The sequence below is a fragment of the Sturnira hondurensis genome, unplaced genomic scaffold, assembly GCF_014824575.4.
Source record: "Sturnira hondurensis isolate 20B ecotype Veracruz unplaced genomic scaffold, ASM1482457v3 Scaffold0022215, whole genome shotgun sequence".
In the NCBI taxonomy this organism is placed as follows: Eukaryota; Metazoa; Chordata; class Mammalia; order Chiroptera; family Phyllostomidae; genus Sturnira; species Sturnira hondurensis.
Window position 1 is genome coordinate 9,528,269 of NW_028094846.1, and position 15,349 is coordinate 9,543,617.

General features: G+C 43.4%; 1 protein-coding gene across 3 annotated transcripts in view; it reads left to right on the forward strand.

Annotated features, from left to right (window-relative positions):
- The first annotated feature begins 12,855 nt into the window (after positions 1 to 12,855).
- The window catches only part of CEP350 (centrosomal protein 350), a 116,309-nt gene continuing 113,815 nt past the window's right edge, over positions 12,856 to 15,349 (forward strand). For all 3 annotated transcript variants that reach the window (XM_037034876.1, XM_037034878.1, XM_037034877.1), the window contains exon 1: positions 12,856 to 13,200. The gene's annotated coding sequence lies outside the window, so the exon portion shown is untranslated. The remainder of the gene's footprint in view (positions 13,201 to 15,349) is intronic.

Below are 15,349 nucleotides of genomic sequence, written 5' to 3' on the forward strand. Positions count from 1 at the left end.
CATTGCCGTACTATGGAATTTCAGTTGTAACCTTGCATCTGTAACAGCTTTCTCATCTAGCAACTGCTTTGGTTTTCTTAGAATCTTAAAATTCTAGAGTCACCTGTTTTTTTAATTATCAACAAACCCTTTAGATGAAAATATTGTTTTTTGAAACATAGAGCCAGTCGTTGGCTCCATTTACTTTTTGAGCCTCTCATTACTGTCGTAGAGTATCGTCTTATTTCTTCCTGCTAGGACCACCTGTATTCCTAAACTTACACCCCCTACTATAATTTGTTCCTGTCAGAAGTTGGATCACCTGGTTTCTAGAGGATTCTAAAATAAAGCGTTTTTGGAAAGGCTTATTTTATACCTATATATTATATGGAAAAACAAATGTTTTTAATAAATGTTTCACTGACCAAAATAATTTTAAAGTAATTAATTTTACTTACCTTTCAGGAAAAATAATTGTAGCAGCTGATCTGTAAATGACTTTAAAGGCTATTTTAGTAATTTAAATAAATTTACTTTTCTTAGTTTGTACCTTCCTGTATGTTTTGTAAACTTAATGACTCATAAACTTTTTAAAGTTGATCCAAGAGTCTTCTTTGCACCTGGTCAGGGGAAACAAAGGGCCCCTGCACAAGTACATTAGAAGTGTAATCACCATGATTTTGTGGTTCATTCAGGGATTCTGAGTTGTCTCTAAAATGGAATGAATTTCGGTATTCCTGATTTAACAAAAGAATTTGTAGCCGTGTTTCTGAAGTGTTTAATTCTCACCTCCCTAAAGAGCCCTTTTCAATGTATTTTTTCTAATCGTCTGCCCCCGTGAAAGTAATACCACATATATTCTGTATATCTGCTCTGGGATCTTAGTCTATTTTTGTGCTTCGTACAGATGGAGAGGAATATTATTTTGCCTCCATTGAGAAATGCATGCTCAAGAGCATCCGTGTTTTAAGATCATTGCTACCTAAAGTATCCTATTTTCTGTTTATCATTCCTTTGCAAGGGAAAACTTAATGTCATTGGCTTGCAAATAGGGACTAGGGTTTTTAGAAATGAGTCACATTGTGACTTTATGTGGCAATATTGGCCCAGGGAAACCCACAGTACAGTCATATGAATTTCTAGAAACTTAATTCACTTCCCTTTTAATGACTTCCTTGTATGTAAAGAAGTTTTGTAAACCTTCAATCCTCAAAACAAAGGTGGAAGTAACTTGCTTTTCATTCTGTGAGGAGAACTATAGAAGAAAGGGTTTGCATAGATCATGCCTAAGCTAGAGATAAAACTGTTGCCCCGTGATCTTGTGTCTTCAGAAAGTGGCCTTTGCGTTGGCAGTGTAAGGAGGCATTTCCCACTGAATGCATAAAGGTGATGGACTCTTCTGCCGTGTTGTCCCCATCGAGGTCATAAAGCCAAATCCTACAGTATGACAATTCTACTGTCGTCAGCCACCTGGAATGAAGACGTGAGCCCTGAGTCTGGGAAACCAAAGTGAGCAAGCGGCCATTGACTGGGAAGAGGAAACTGTTGAGTTAGAGCTCTCTTTGGCCTAGATTTAGAAGTGTCCCGACATGCTCGTGGGCTCCTCTACGTGACAGGAAAAACACAGCCTGTCACCTGAGCATAAAAAGGAGAAACCCCGCCGAGTCTACAAATTGTACTCTTCCCTTTTACACAAACTTGGGACCTTCTGGAGTGCTTCATTTCCTGCCCTCGGCCTTTCCCCAATCTCGTGCTCTGCTAATTCTTGTGCCTTAAGGCCTTCGTTTTTTAGATGATGGCACTGAAACCTTCCCTATTTCCACACCCACAATACTGGTCTAGCTGCCTTGTCTCCACTCCCTCATTCATCCAGCATCGCCACGGACAGCAAGCAGCTCACAACCATGTCCTTACGCCTCTCGAGAGCAGGAGTGTCATTGATACACGCACACTGACAATCCCACAGTGCTCACGTGTTTCTTGAATACAAATTGCATGCCCTACCGAATGAGCTAGAATAGGTCATTTGCATCTTTTAGTGGTTTACTTGCTGTTTTTCCTGTTATTCCTAAACCTTTCTCTAAAGCTTTTATGATTATTTCATCCTGAAGTCAGAATTGCTTCTCGTAATTTAAGGCAAAGGAGATCAACCCATGTGGTGCAAGGAAACTTGTCCTTTTCCAGCGAAGCAAGTGAGGATCCTAAGCGAGAGGTCCCCAAGGGGAAGAGAAATGTTAAGAGACAAAACTGGGAGGCCCTGAGTTTTCTCCACAGTGAGATCTGGAATTTGAATTTTCTTTAAAAAAGCTAGTGGGTTTCCTTACATCTTCCCATAGTGTTAAGTTAAAGAGATTGCGTGGAGGGAAGATGAACAAGATATTTGAGAAGTGGAACCGTAAGGTTTGGCGGTTAAATGTGGTTAGAGAAACTATCGGAATACTTCACAGGAGGCTCTTCAAAGTGCCGTATCACTAAACATCTTTCTTTTTCTCAAGGATCTTCTCACCCCAAAATACTAAGCACACAGTGTAGACTAAATTCTTCTCTCTGTGTGTCTTTATGTTGACCTTCAGCAGTTTGAAGTCAAGATAGTCATGCATTTAGTCAGGGATCGTTTGATTATAAAAGCCCTGTCAAACCAGCAGAAGAGAAGGGGAGGAATGGGGTGGGGTTGTAAGGCTATATGTCTCGGACCCCAAGACAGGAAACTACAGGAACTGGGAAGGCTGTTCTGGATGGAGACCTCGGCAGCCTTTCCTTCTCTCCTTAGGGTTCGCCGCAGCCTAGCCACTTCCCCTTTGTGACTTCTAGCGCATCATGGATGTGGATCTTATTGGATGATCCCTGAGAAACAAATACATGATTATACATACTTGGCTAGGTGACCCCTTTAACGGACCAGGGGTGGGATGGCAGTTTGCTGACATCAGACCAAAGAGTAGATAAGCAGAGACAGTTAAAGGACAACTGAATACATCTTCAAATATATAGAGATGTATATAATGTGATGCTCTACCAGTTAATTCATTTTTGTAATCAATGAAAGGAAATTAAAGGCAATGGGGATAATACTAATGTTTTAAAATTTGGGTCCTGGTCATGACTCTGTCTAGATAAATTTGTATTCTGATTTCTTCCCATTGCTTCTGTGTTTTCTATGCTGAAAAAGGGAAATAGTTATCACAACTCCAGGTACTATCTTGCCTTGGCTGGTGTGGCTTAGTGGATTGAATGTCAGCCTGCAAACCGAAGGGTCACCAGTTCAATTCCCAGTCAGGGCCCATGCCTGGGTTGTGGACCAGATTCCCCAGTAGGGAGCGCACGAGAGGCAACCACACATTGATATTTCTCTCCCTCTCTCCCTTCCCCTCTCTCTAAAATAAAATTAAAAAAATAATAATATATAAAAAATTAAAACCCTCCAGGTACTATCTCAATATCTAATGGCTACTATTTATTGGTAAGATCCTCAAAAGCACAGAGCTTTCTTTAGTTTTCAGTCTATCTTGGGCAAGTGAGGCATGGTAGGTAATCGGGTACCCCTGCTTCAAACCTAATGTTTGGGTGTTTTCCCACACTTAGCACCATTCTTAGGCTAACAAAAAGAATCTGGTCTGTGCTCTACCGCCCTCAAGAGAGAACTTTCACCCACAGTCGGTACATGTTTAAATCTATTCTCAATCTCTCATAGTTTAAGTGGACTTCCTATTTTTTTGTACGATAAAAAGGGAAACGAGCTATATAAAGATCTTTGTATTTGAATATGTATTGAGTTGTCCTTCACCCTTGTTCATAATTTGTTACTTACTGAGTCACTTACTAGTGCTGTTCCGAGTGCTCGACACGTGTTAACGGATTGAATTCTCGCAACAGCCCAGTGAAGTGGTACTGTTACCCAGTTTAATAGGAGACTGAAGCCAACCCAGGCAACCCAGATGCCAACCCAGGCAATCTGGCTTTACAGTATCCCGACCACAGTGTGTCTAACTTCAAGATCCCCATATACGGTATTTCCCCCCAATCGCTCTAGTCTACGTAGGCTGGAGTACATTTCTGACCTGTGGATTCTCATTTGTGGCTTTCTCTCAAACCCTTTTCTTTCCTCCTTGCTCAGCTTTGTGGAATCCAGCATTGCACACACTGAGGGTGTGAAGACGTTCAAGTAGAATGGGACATTCATCACACGGTCCTATCTGTTGACTCATGCTTGTGTCACGCTGGCATCATGCTTGTGTAACCAAAGGCCAGCAGTATTGGTTCACAGTGCATCTTTTTGCAAAATACCGACATGCAAGCCGGGCGTTAGCTGCCCCTGCATACCACACGGCCTCTGTTCTTGCCCTCTCTCCGCCTTGATGCAACATGACTCCTCTTTGAATTCCTGAGATAGAGCCCATTTGTATCAAAAGCCTTGGCAGTTTCACAGAGACAGAGCGGAGACTGAGGGTGATAAGAGAACAGGCCCACCGTCTAGATTCTTCCTGCCCAAGTCCCAGTCCCCGCTCCGCACTTTCTCACTGAGTGACACCGGCAAATTACTTCTCTCAGCCCCAGGTTCCTCATCTCTAAACGGAGGGAAATCATGGTAACGTCTCTCCTATAATGTGGTGAGGACTAAGTCAGGTAGTACATGCAAAGCACTTAGTGCCAAGCACATCAAAGCTACGATGTTCGCCATTTTTGTTCCCCTAAAATCCTTAGCAACAATTCTCCTTGCCCCTTCTGACTGGCGTCTGCTGTGACTGGCTGCTGTTTCCACCTTCCTAGGTGACTCTTATTATTCAGAATACACCAGATTTCTCCCAGGTTACACCTCCACTACAAACCCCAACCCCTTACAATGTTCATTAAACAAAGGGCTTCTAGGTACTAGAGTCCCTCCTCTCCAACAATGTGGGGGTTTCAAAATGAGGAAGCTTTCCCTCATTCATCTGTAGTTCTTTTTCCTGTTCCCATGGCTTATTCTTACACAGTGTCACTACCCTTTTGTCCTTAAAGACCTCACTTATTCGAGCATCCGTCATTTGTCGATGTTCTTTTCCGAATGCTGCACGGACCCCCCTGTGTTGGACAGTGAAGGTTCATGCTACCTAGACACGCTTAAAGGAAGAATTTTTGCACCTGCTGCTGAGAGTGCAGTCAGTGGACAGCCTCTGCTGTCAGTCACTTCACGGATTGCCCCAGCTGCAGAGAGCCACTTTGCCCAAGGTCGTGCCCAGAGACCGGGAGAGTGGTGCATAACAATGCCTGATGGAGGGAATATAAAGGCTCAGCCGTCTCAGCCCGACACAGTGCAACTTGGGTGGGCCGTCTGCACCCAAGCTTCCCATGGCATTGGCGAGGCTATGGGACCTGTATTACACCGAGACTTCTCCTCCCCCATCCCGTTTCCTTCCCTCCCTTCCACAGGTGTTTACACTGAGGGTACTCCCTGGTAAAACATTCCACGCACTAAATTTCGTCTCATAGTCTGCTTTTCAGAGACCCCAACCTGAGCTACAGCAAACTTAGTACAGCCTAAGCTAATGTTTATTGAGCATGTAATATGTGCCAGGCACCATCATAGGCATCGTATACTTAGTATCTCATTTAATTTTCATAATCCTTTGGAGTAGATACTGTAGATGAGGAAATAAAGACACAACGCTATCCTGTTAGTAACTGGTGGAGATAGGATTTGAACTCAGACTCCAGAGCCTACATTCTTAATCATCATGCTACATTGTATCCCATAATATCTACTCCTTAAGGCACAAAAGTGATATTAAACTGTGTCTGATAAGCCACAAACATATAATGGATATAAGGGAAATAGTGTTAAGCCCATAGTATTCTGCTTGATGTTTCTGATGAAAGTCTGTCTCTATCTCATAATCTGTCCATTGTTCAGCAAATGAGTCGAGCTTTGTTTGAATGTGTAATACCTGCCACTTGAAACATAACATCTCTGAGGGCAGATTCCAATGTTAGAAACAGTCCCAAGAATTAGATTTTCTGTGGTTACCTGGTAGATTCCAAAGACCAAGTTGGCTCCTCTGAAATATTTTTACCAGCCTTGGTTCAGAAGGTTGACAGACGGAATGAAGTGCTTTCACGTCCAGGAAATGCAGCTGAGAACCCTCTGACTTCATCCCCAGGTTTTAATTGTTACTGAATCAGCAGCTCTGCTTTTCAAGTCATCCGGTTGTCCCTGAAGTTGCCCTTTGACCTTTGCCATCTTATCCGAGGGGATCAATATGTATCAGCTGGTTGGACTAGAGGTTAAGCTCAGATTTAGTCCTCAGGAAATAATCTTTTGCCCCCCTTATATCATGTTATCTTGTTTCTCTAGAAAAGGGACACAAACCTCCAAACTGACAGCAGTTGCAACATCCACCTTAAATCTCTCACCAAATGTACGGGGAGGGATATAAAGATATGTGTGCCTGCTCAAAATTACCTTTTATATGAATTAAAATGTAAATAACTCAAACAAGAAGCCTAACATAACCCTCATAGCTGCAATGACAAAGTTGTTTAAGTCCTTTTTTATTTGTCTCAAATCTTAAACATAAGTCTATGAATGCAAACAACAAAAAAAGTAGAAAATGCATTCAAGTGTGGTTTCATGGTTTCTTCAAAGCATCAGCTCTCCTCAAAACAGTGCAAACAGTGTGATGAAGTTAAAATACATAAAGAATGTAAATAGACGCGGATACAGTGAAAAGCAAGTGGAACAGGAAGAGTTGGGAAGGTAGGCGCTGAGGTCATCGGTGAGGCTTGGTAAAGTCCTCAGCCCGAATGAGGTCATGCCCAGATAATGAGGACTTCTGGCGCCTGTCAGCAGGGGCTCCCCGGGTGCCCCACTGACATAATCTAAGAGCAAATGTTACTGCCCCCTTTCATGGGTGGAGGAAGAAAGATACCAGGAAACCGAATAGCTTGTTTAGGCAGGCACGATGAGCTGGTAAGGGAACTAGAAAATTATTTCAGGAATCTAACCTACTTTTCTGAGCATCGCAGCAGGGCAGCTTTCCACATACCAAAAGACATTTATTAGTGTAAATTGGTAGTGAATGTACTTTTAAAACTTATCTTCCGTAAACAATGATGAAAATACTTTCCGAGTAAGTCATGGTTGCTTTTCGTGGGAGGAATTTCAGAGGTTTAAATATTTTATTTATTTATCTTTGGCGGAGTGAAGGGAGAAAGAGAGGGAGAGAAACAGAGATGTGTGAGAGAAACATAGATGGATTGCCTCTCTCACGCCCCCAGCTGGGGACCAGGCCTGCAACCCAGGCTCGTGTCCTAGCTGGGAACTGAACTGGCGACCCTTCAGTTTTCAGGCCGGCGCTCAATCCACTGAGCGCCACCGGGCAGGGCAAGAGATGATTTGAAAAATAAATTCTTTCAGACTTAAAAAAGTACCCACATGCCCTGGCTGGTGTAGCTCAGTAAACTGAGCGCGGGCCTGCGAACCACACGATCGCGGTTCAATTCCCAATCAGGGCACATGCCTGGGTTGCAGGCCAGTTCCTGGCAGGGGCCAGTTCCCAGCAGGGGATGCACAAGAAGCAACCATACATTAATGTTTCTCTTCCTCTCTCCTTCCCTCCCCCTCTAAAGATAAATAAATAAAATATTTTTTTAAAAAAAGTACCCACATTAGGTTTAGGTTATTTAGTAGAACCTATTTTAGGCACCTAACATGAGCCATAGTGAAACTGTATCAGGTACTACCCAATGTCCTAGTGGTGTGTGTGTGTGTGTGTGTGAGTGTGTGTGTGTGATATGTTATTTCGGGGGGGTGGGCCATGAACTAGCTCTCTAGGAATTACTCTGTGCTTTCTATTCCCCACTCAGTTCAGGATTGTCCCCGAAAATTCTGCAATCTTTACGGGAACATATGGGAGGCGCGGGTGGTTCATGGTGGCTGTCCTCTCAAGAATGCTACTCTTCTCCTTTCATCCCATAAATTTAGTCCAAGCTCCTATGAGGGTTTTATAGTCTGTTTCATGAACACAAACTTTTGGGTGTGAAGTCAATATCACTCCTCCTGGTGAAAACACAAAGAGAATTTCTTTACATACTGCTAATATCAAGTGCTTCTGCCAAAAGTAAACTGTAATCACGGCACAAAGGTTTACACGAACTGCATGTAAACTGGAACTACATTTCAAAATGAAGAATTGATACATTTCTCTTTCATTCTGGCCTGCGCTCAGGGTTACAGTGACTGACAAGAGGTTGGTTCGTTCAGGGCAGGGCACTACAGATAAATGCCCGCAGATGTCTATATCCGCACACGGGGGTGGGGGTGGAAAGCAGGTTCACAGTCGTTTGAATGCAAAATAATGCAATAGTTCATAAGTAATAATGCAAGAATAAACTCTGTTTCATGTACTCGCAGCGGCCAACCTACTCTTGCTGCTCCTGGTACATCCTTTGTCACCTGTGTGATCTGGTGAAAAGGTGTCTAGAGACTGGGGGGAGAGAGAGGAGCCATGGACTCAGCAAACAGAACGACTCCTCACTTAGACACTCAGAACGTTTGAGTTTGGCCAAAGCCCAGAAGCCCACCCTCTGGCTTTCTTTCGAAGAGCCTCTGGTGGCCTAGAGCAGCCAGCAGTGATGGAACAGGCACGCGATCCGGTTCAGGAGACGAGGTTCCCGTTCCAGCTCACCACTCTCCACCCTTGTGAGCGAGACTGAGTCACTTCGCCTTCCTAAGCACCGGATTCCTCTCCTGTGAAAGAGGGTGACACAGCAGAGGTTTCGATGAGAATTAAAGCTGACAATGTGTGTGAATGGCTGAGGGTGTTAGAGTTTATTCAAGAGTTATTTACGTATATGTTATATGATACATATGTTAATTACATGAAATGCATATGTATGAGTTATCGTATCACTTCTCTATGTAAAATAGTTATCAGCATGTTAGGACAGTATATATCTTGACTTTGCCAAAATTTTCACTTCGTGCTTGAAAAGATGTGTAATCACTTCCAGTTCCCAAACCAGCTACGTCTTCTCCATCACTCTTAAGCCCGTCCGTTTTTCTGTGAAACAGTCCCAGCTGCTTCTGCCCTCTTGTAATATTTTGTGGGCCTTCTGCTAATGCAGTGGGATTTGTAAGCAAATGCTCACGTGTTCTCATTTCTTGTTTAACAGGTGGGGGGCATCCAATCTCGGGATTCCAGGAGTGTTTTAGTGGCTGATAAGTCTCACTAAAAACCCAGGGGTCTTCTTCCAGCCCGGGTACCCAGCTGCCTTTTTCTATTTTCGGAAGGGCCATAGAAACTCTCCTGCCAAGAGTTTAAAACTTTCCACCGCCTGGAAATGAGCTGGTTCACCCCTTGCAAAATATAATCTCGTTCTGACTTAGATACTTCAGCTTTTTTTTAAATTGCAGCTGTCTTGCTATATTTTATTGCATGCTTCTATTACCAGTCTATAAATCATCACTGAAACAAAGAGATGCTGTAAAGAAAGACGCTTTTCTCTTTAAGAGTGTTCTAAGAAAGAGGGATTGCTTGTAGGTAGTAAAAGGATCACCATGTCTATTAAGCTAAGCAATTTAAAAGGGATGTCAATAGGGAAAATACTAAGAAAAAGAAGGTACTCAACAGCAAAACAAACTAATCTTCCAAGGTTCATGGGGGTTAAATATAGGAAAATGTAATTTTTAAAGCTTTAAAACATTTCACAATCACATTTAAGAAGTATTTTTGTTCTTAACGAGCACAAGATTTTAATTTGGGGAAAATGAGAAAGACTTAGTCCTTGGATTTAAGTATATTGATTGTCTCATTGACGAGGCTGGTTGAGGAAGCCTAACGAGATAGGAAGCAAATCATAGCAACACCATGGTCAAGTCAGCCTCACCTTAATCCAGATGTGTTCCCTAACACCTGAGTTTACCTCCTTTCCATATCGTCACACACTTGAGTATATACATGTGTTCACAGAACACGTATTGAATTATTTTGGTTTTTATGCACATAAATGCCAGACTGGGGATATCATTTAAGCAAGTTGTTTTTTACACCCAACAGAGCTTTTATGACACAATGTGTTTAAGATGCACCCATTGTTTCCAATGTCTCACAACTGCTACAATAAATGAATCTGGGATTTTAAACCTCTCTATTAAAAAAAAATGTCAGCCCTGATTGGTGTGGCTCTGTTGGTTGGGTGTTGTCCTGCAAAATGAAAGGTCATAAGTTGGATTCCTGGTCAGGGCACATGCCTGGGTTGTGGGTTTGGTCCCTGGTTGGGGCGTATATGAGAGACAACTAATTCATGTTTCTCTCCTTCTCTTTCTCCCTCCCTTCTCCTCTCTCTAAAAATAAATAAATAAATAAAGTCTTTTAAAAAACCTTAGAATGTCAGCCTCAGGTTTGTGCTAAATCCTGGTTTGCTTTTGACACTAACCCCATTGCCTGGCTTTATTCCAAGAGCACTTCAGTACTCATTTTAAGGGAGGGATCAGCCATCAAAAGTGAGATGTGGATTTGAAGCAATTTGCCAGATAATTCAGTCCCCCAAAAACGACTTTGAACTGAACAACTAGCCATTTAAGAAGTGGAATTTGTTTTGCCTTAGAGTTCCAGCTAGCTCTCCTGGTCTATTTCATTGATGGAATGAATCAATCCATCCATTCATGCATCCGTGCATCCATGCATCCATTTAATGAGTTTTTATGAACTGTTAGAGCTAAATGCATGGCACTGTTAAACAGATTTATGTTTTATTTGCGATCTTGTAGAAGGGCATACATACTCTTTCCGAGGGCATGTTTGTTCTTTTCATGTCAACTTTATACTTTATAGAATATACTTCCTAAATCCTAGCTATCTTTACCAAACACTATGAACCAATAATTCAGAGTGGGAAGAAAGTTTAAGTCTTACCCCGGATTTAATTGTTTGTCCTACAGTTCCATCAAATCTTCCAGTCCTACCCTGTACATCAGAAAAGGATATATGCTCTAGAGCCAGAATCTCTGCTAACACTATGTCCATCAAGGGTGAATTCCTTGTTCTAGACTCAGAGGGCAAATCGTTGTGAATAGAGGGTTTGGAATCAGATGGGGGTTGGATCGACAATGCTCTGCCCTAATATGAAAGTGTCAAGCCCTCATAAACCCTGAGGTATTTGATCACAAGCACTTCATCCTCAGCACCTGGTTCATACAAAATCAAAGCTAATTGTATTAATAGATTATTTGGAGTAGGCATTTTAAAATCTTTTTTAAAAGGTAGAAAATAAACTTCCAGACCATCCAAAAATAAGCGTGTGCTTATCTGAGCTTGTTTCTTGCTAAATTCACGGAGCTGCAACGTACAAGGGGAATCTCCAATCTCTTTCCTAAGAGTCTTATCTTGACTTTCACAGACAGGAATAAATCTCTTACCTAGCAATACGTCAGAACCAACCTGTTTTGATATCTACTCAATAAGAGGTTGTAGGTAAGTTGAGTAAAGGGCGCTACCTTAATTTTACCAGACTTTTATTAGAATATCTTTTCTTTCAAATTATGTTTGTTTGTTTTTTTGCAAGAGGCAGGTAACTGTTCACATTTAAGAGGAGTGAGATTCTGAGCTACTGCTGAGTTCAAATCCCAAGTTCCTCTTTTTCAATGACATAGACAAACACTGTTTGACTGTTTTTGCCTTATTGGTTGGTGTGTTTTCCCTGTGACTGTGGCTGAAAGTTTAAGGTACATTCCACGTTCTGTTATTCCTGACCAGCAATGGGCCCTCTCCCAGGCAATTCCTCTGAGCTTTTCTTAGGTTGTTTTTCTTACTGCCATCGGGATACCCAAGTTTCCTGTTTACAGTACGTATTTTACAAAAGTGCAGCATTTTTTACGTCCACTTAGCTCCTATTCAGGTATAGCCATAGGCTCTCCAGAGAGGGGGGAGCTATGGGCTCCAGGTTTTATCGATACGATCTACTCAACAAACATTTACTGAGCATCCACAGTGTCCTAGCAACTGTGCTAGGCTCTGTTGCCGTACAGAGAAATAAAAGACACTTCAAAATCCTCAAAATACTAAAGAATGAGAAACAGTCCCTGGGGAAAAGAGCTACTGGATTTCAGAAGGTGGAGAAAAGTGATGGGTGGGGAGCTTGCGTGCGGTGAACACGTATCGGAAGGTGCCACGATCTGCACCAGAGCTGTCATTTAAGCTAAATCTTGACAGATGATAGAATTCACCACGCAAAGGGGGACAGAGGATAATGATATTGGAAGATATGTTGGTCACAGGGAGTTTTCCAAAACAGAGTTATATCAACGCCAACATCCAACGGGAGGAATCTCCCTTCGACTTGCACTGGAGCCTTAAGCCATTAGAGTGCATGCAGAAGAGAACTGTAACCCTCGCGAATAAAACGGCCAATGACAGCAGCGGATGACTGCAGCAGCCGCAGAGCTGCGATCTCTCTGAAACTGACCGGGGTAAAGGAGATTTATTTGGACCCTTGGTGAAACATCGTACACTCTAAGAAGCTGCAATTTCTAGACTTGCAGGTCATCCTTGTCAACAACTCTCGCCCCTAGCCTGTTTTTGGCGGCCGAGGGTGAAATGTGCAGCCAGAAGGCCCAGCTAGATTCAGAGGAACGGAGCAGGGAAGGTCTCCGCTGCGGATCTACTTTGGCTCCTCCCGAGTCAAACTTTGCCACACCAATCATGGCGTCCGAGAGGTTCCTCTCCTCGCTTTCGGTCGCCTTTACCTTCTGGCCACAATCAACATGGCCCTAACTGAAGGTTGCATTCCTGTGGAACCGTCTCGGGACAGTTCTCGCGAGGTTTGCCTGGGCCCCTACTGCTCCCGCCCTGCCTCGCGCCGCCGCCGCCGCCGCCACCGCCACTGCTGCCGGCGCCGCTCCTCCTCCGTGTCAGTTGTTGGGCTGTAATGGCGACTGGGCCGCCACCGCCGAAGTGACTCCCGGGCGGGGGAGCGGGGCCAGACCTGCGCCAGAGGGAACTGCAGAGAGCCGCAGCTCAGGGGCCGGCTCGCTGTGGGGGAGGGGAGGCAGCCTTTCCGCCTCTCCTTCCGTCTCTGCAGACCCGCGGCTCCGGGGAGCCGGTGCGCGGCGGGCACCCGGTGCGTCCCCGGAGCGGGGAGGACAGGCCGGGCAGCCCTGGGGCCGGTCGGGGCGGCGTCACTGTACCCTCCGCCAGGCCCCGCGGGATGCACCGTGGGAGCCGAGGGCGGAGGCGACACTCTCAGGTGAGCTTCGGCAGGACCTGGCCGGGACCACGGACGCCCGCGTAGCCTCCGCTGCCTCTGTCCGCGGTCCCGGGTCCCCGGTGGCGGCGAGAGAGGCGCGGCGCAGGGGCCGTGCCTCTCAACCTGCCGTCCCCCTTGGCGAACCAGCCTGGGTCCTGAGGCTTTGCCGGGAGGGCCGTCTCTTATTCCTGAGACCCGGGTTTCCAGCCCCACCGGTGCCTGCCAGAGACGGGCTTTCCTTCTTTACCTGCGGGTGCTGAGCCCCCACCTCCCCGCCCCTCCCCTCCTCTGCGAAAGATGTACGATACCTCTCGCCTTTGGTTTCTGAAGTGTCTCTTATTCATTTAGAGATCAGGCATATTTTGGGAAATCCCGGGGAACTGGCAGGGATGACTAGTTTCTGTTCCTTTTTGGTGGGGATAAACATGCTCAAGTATAGGAAAAACTTTGATTTTCTGCTCCAGGCTAGCAGCTGCTGAGTGTCGTCTTCCGATTTATTAACACACGATTTAAGGGGAAATTTTGAAGTTGTCATTTTCCTCTGCTCTCTTTGAAGATGCAGCCCAACGTGCTAAATAACATTTAGCTAATGTTACAAATACGGGTTGGAATGTGGATGGGTTTTTCGTTTTCAGATAGGACGTTGCAGATAGGTCCAGGTTTTCGTGTGGCTTTAGTGTAGTAGCCAGTCCTTCGTGGAGGAAAGAACCGGTTGTCAGGAAAATAGTGGTCAGGATCCATGTACTCCGCCGGATCGTTTTGTTTTGATGGGGATCCTTGTTTTGGGTTTGGAAAAGTCGTTAGGGTTATGTTGCCATGTTAACGTACCTCCTCCTGCACTCTCGATTTTCAGGGCTTTGAAGGAAAGGCTGACTTGGGCAGATTTAGGAACGACCTGAAAAAGGTTTGTACAAGCAGGGATGAAACACTGGAAGCTGCTGTCCACTTAGAGAAATGTCGTAGTGTAAAAGTTTGTTTTTAAATAAGGCCGTGTGCTGCTAATAACAAGAGATTGGACTTGGGAGGATTGGTTATTAGACCTGTGGTAGAAGTTGCCTCAGACTCAGGAGTGGGCGTGTAATTGTTCGGTTGTGCTAAATTGACAAACTCCAATCCCATGTAATCAAGGAAGTCAGCCATTGAACCTCAGTGCATTGAATTTAAGATACTTTAATCAGAAAATAAATATCAAGTTAGAATGCATTGGACGTGGGGATAAGTACACGCGTGTCTCATGTTTTCATGGTCAGCCGCAGAATTTTGTAATAATGATGAGTTATATGTAAACAGTTCCATACATACGTGAAAAAATTCTTCTGATTCTCTGGGATACATTGCTATGTAGCATTATGTAAGAGTATTAATACTTGACCAGCCAGCCTCCTGTGAGGTAATCAATTTGTGAAGTAGGAAGTTTTGAATTTTTTCCTAATGTTTCTGATTGCCAGTCTTTTGCCCATTTTGTAATATGTCTACCTTAACATGGACAGAATACAGGAGATTAAGTCCCTGTCCAACTTTATTTTTACTAAATTGCTTTAAGTTATAGTGGGAACAAAAAGAAGCTGCTGACAAAAATAACTGACATTATTTTTTTATTTGCTTCCACATACATTATTTTATTTAGTCTTCATAGCAATTTTGTGAAGTAGGTTGGGTGAATATTGTCCCTATTTTGCAGTTGTGGAAATTTGACACACACCGAGATTCCTTTATGTGAAGTGAATGCTGCCCTTATTTCTGCAGTTGATCTAGAATTAATTTTATTTTCACTGTTTTTTAATTGACAACCTGTTAGTTTCAGGTATACAACATAATTATTTAATACTTGTATATGTTGCAAAATGATCATAGTAAGTCTAACCTTCTAGAATTGGTATTATTTGAAATAAACTATTAATATAGATATTTTTGGCTTTTAGCTTTTTAAAATCTAAATAAAAATTTATTTTGGTTCCTTTTGACATGTCACTTGCTCCTTATGCTGATGATTGTCAGTTCTTTAAAAACATTAGTATTTTTATAGCATTTCATTAATTGTTATAAGTCATGAAGTATGATAATATGTTGCTTTACTTCTATATGTACTTTTTGCTTGAACAATGTTCCTAAGAAATTGTAGTTGATTTGTTGTCTCTCATTTTGTTTG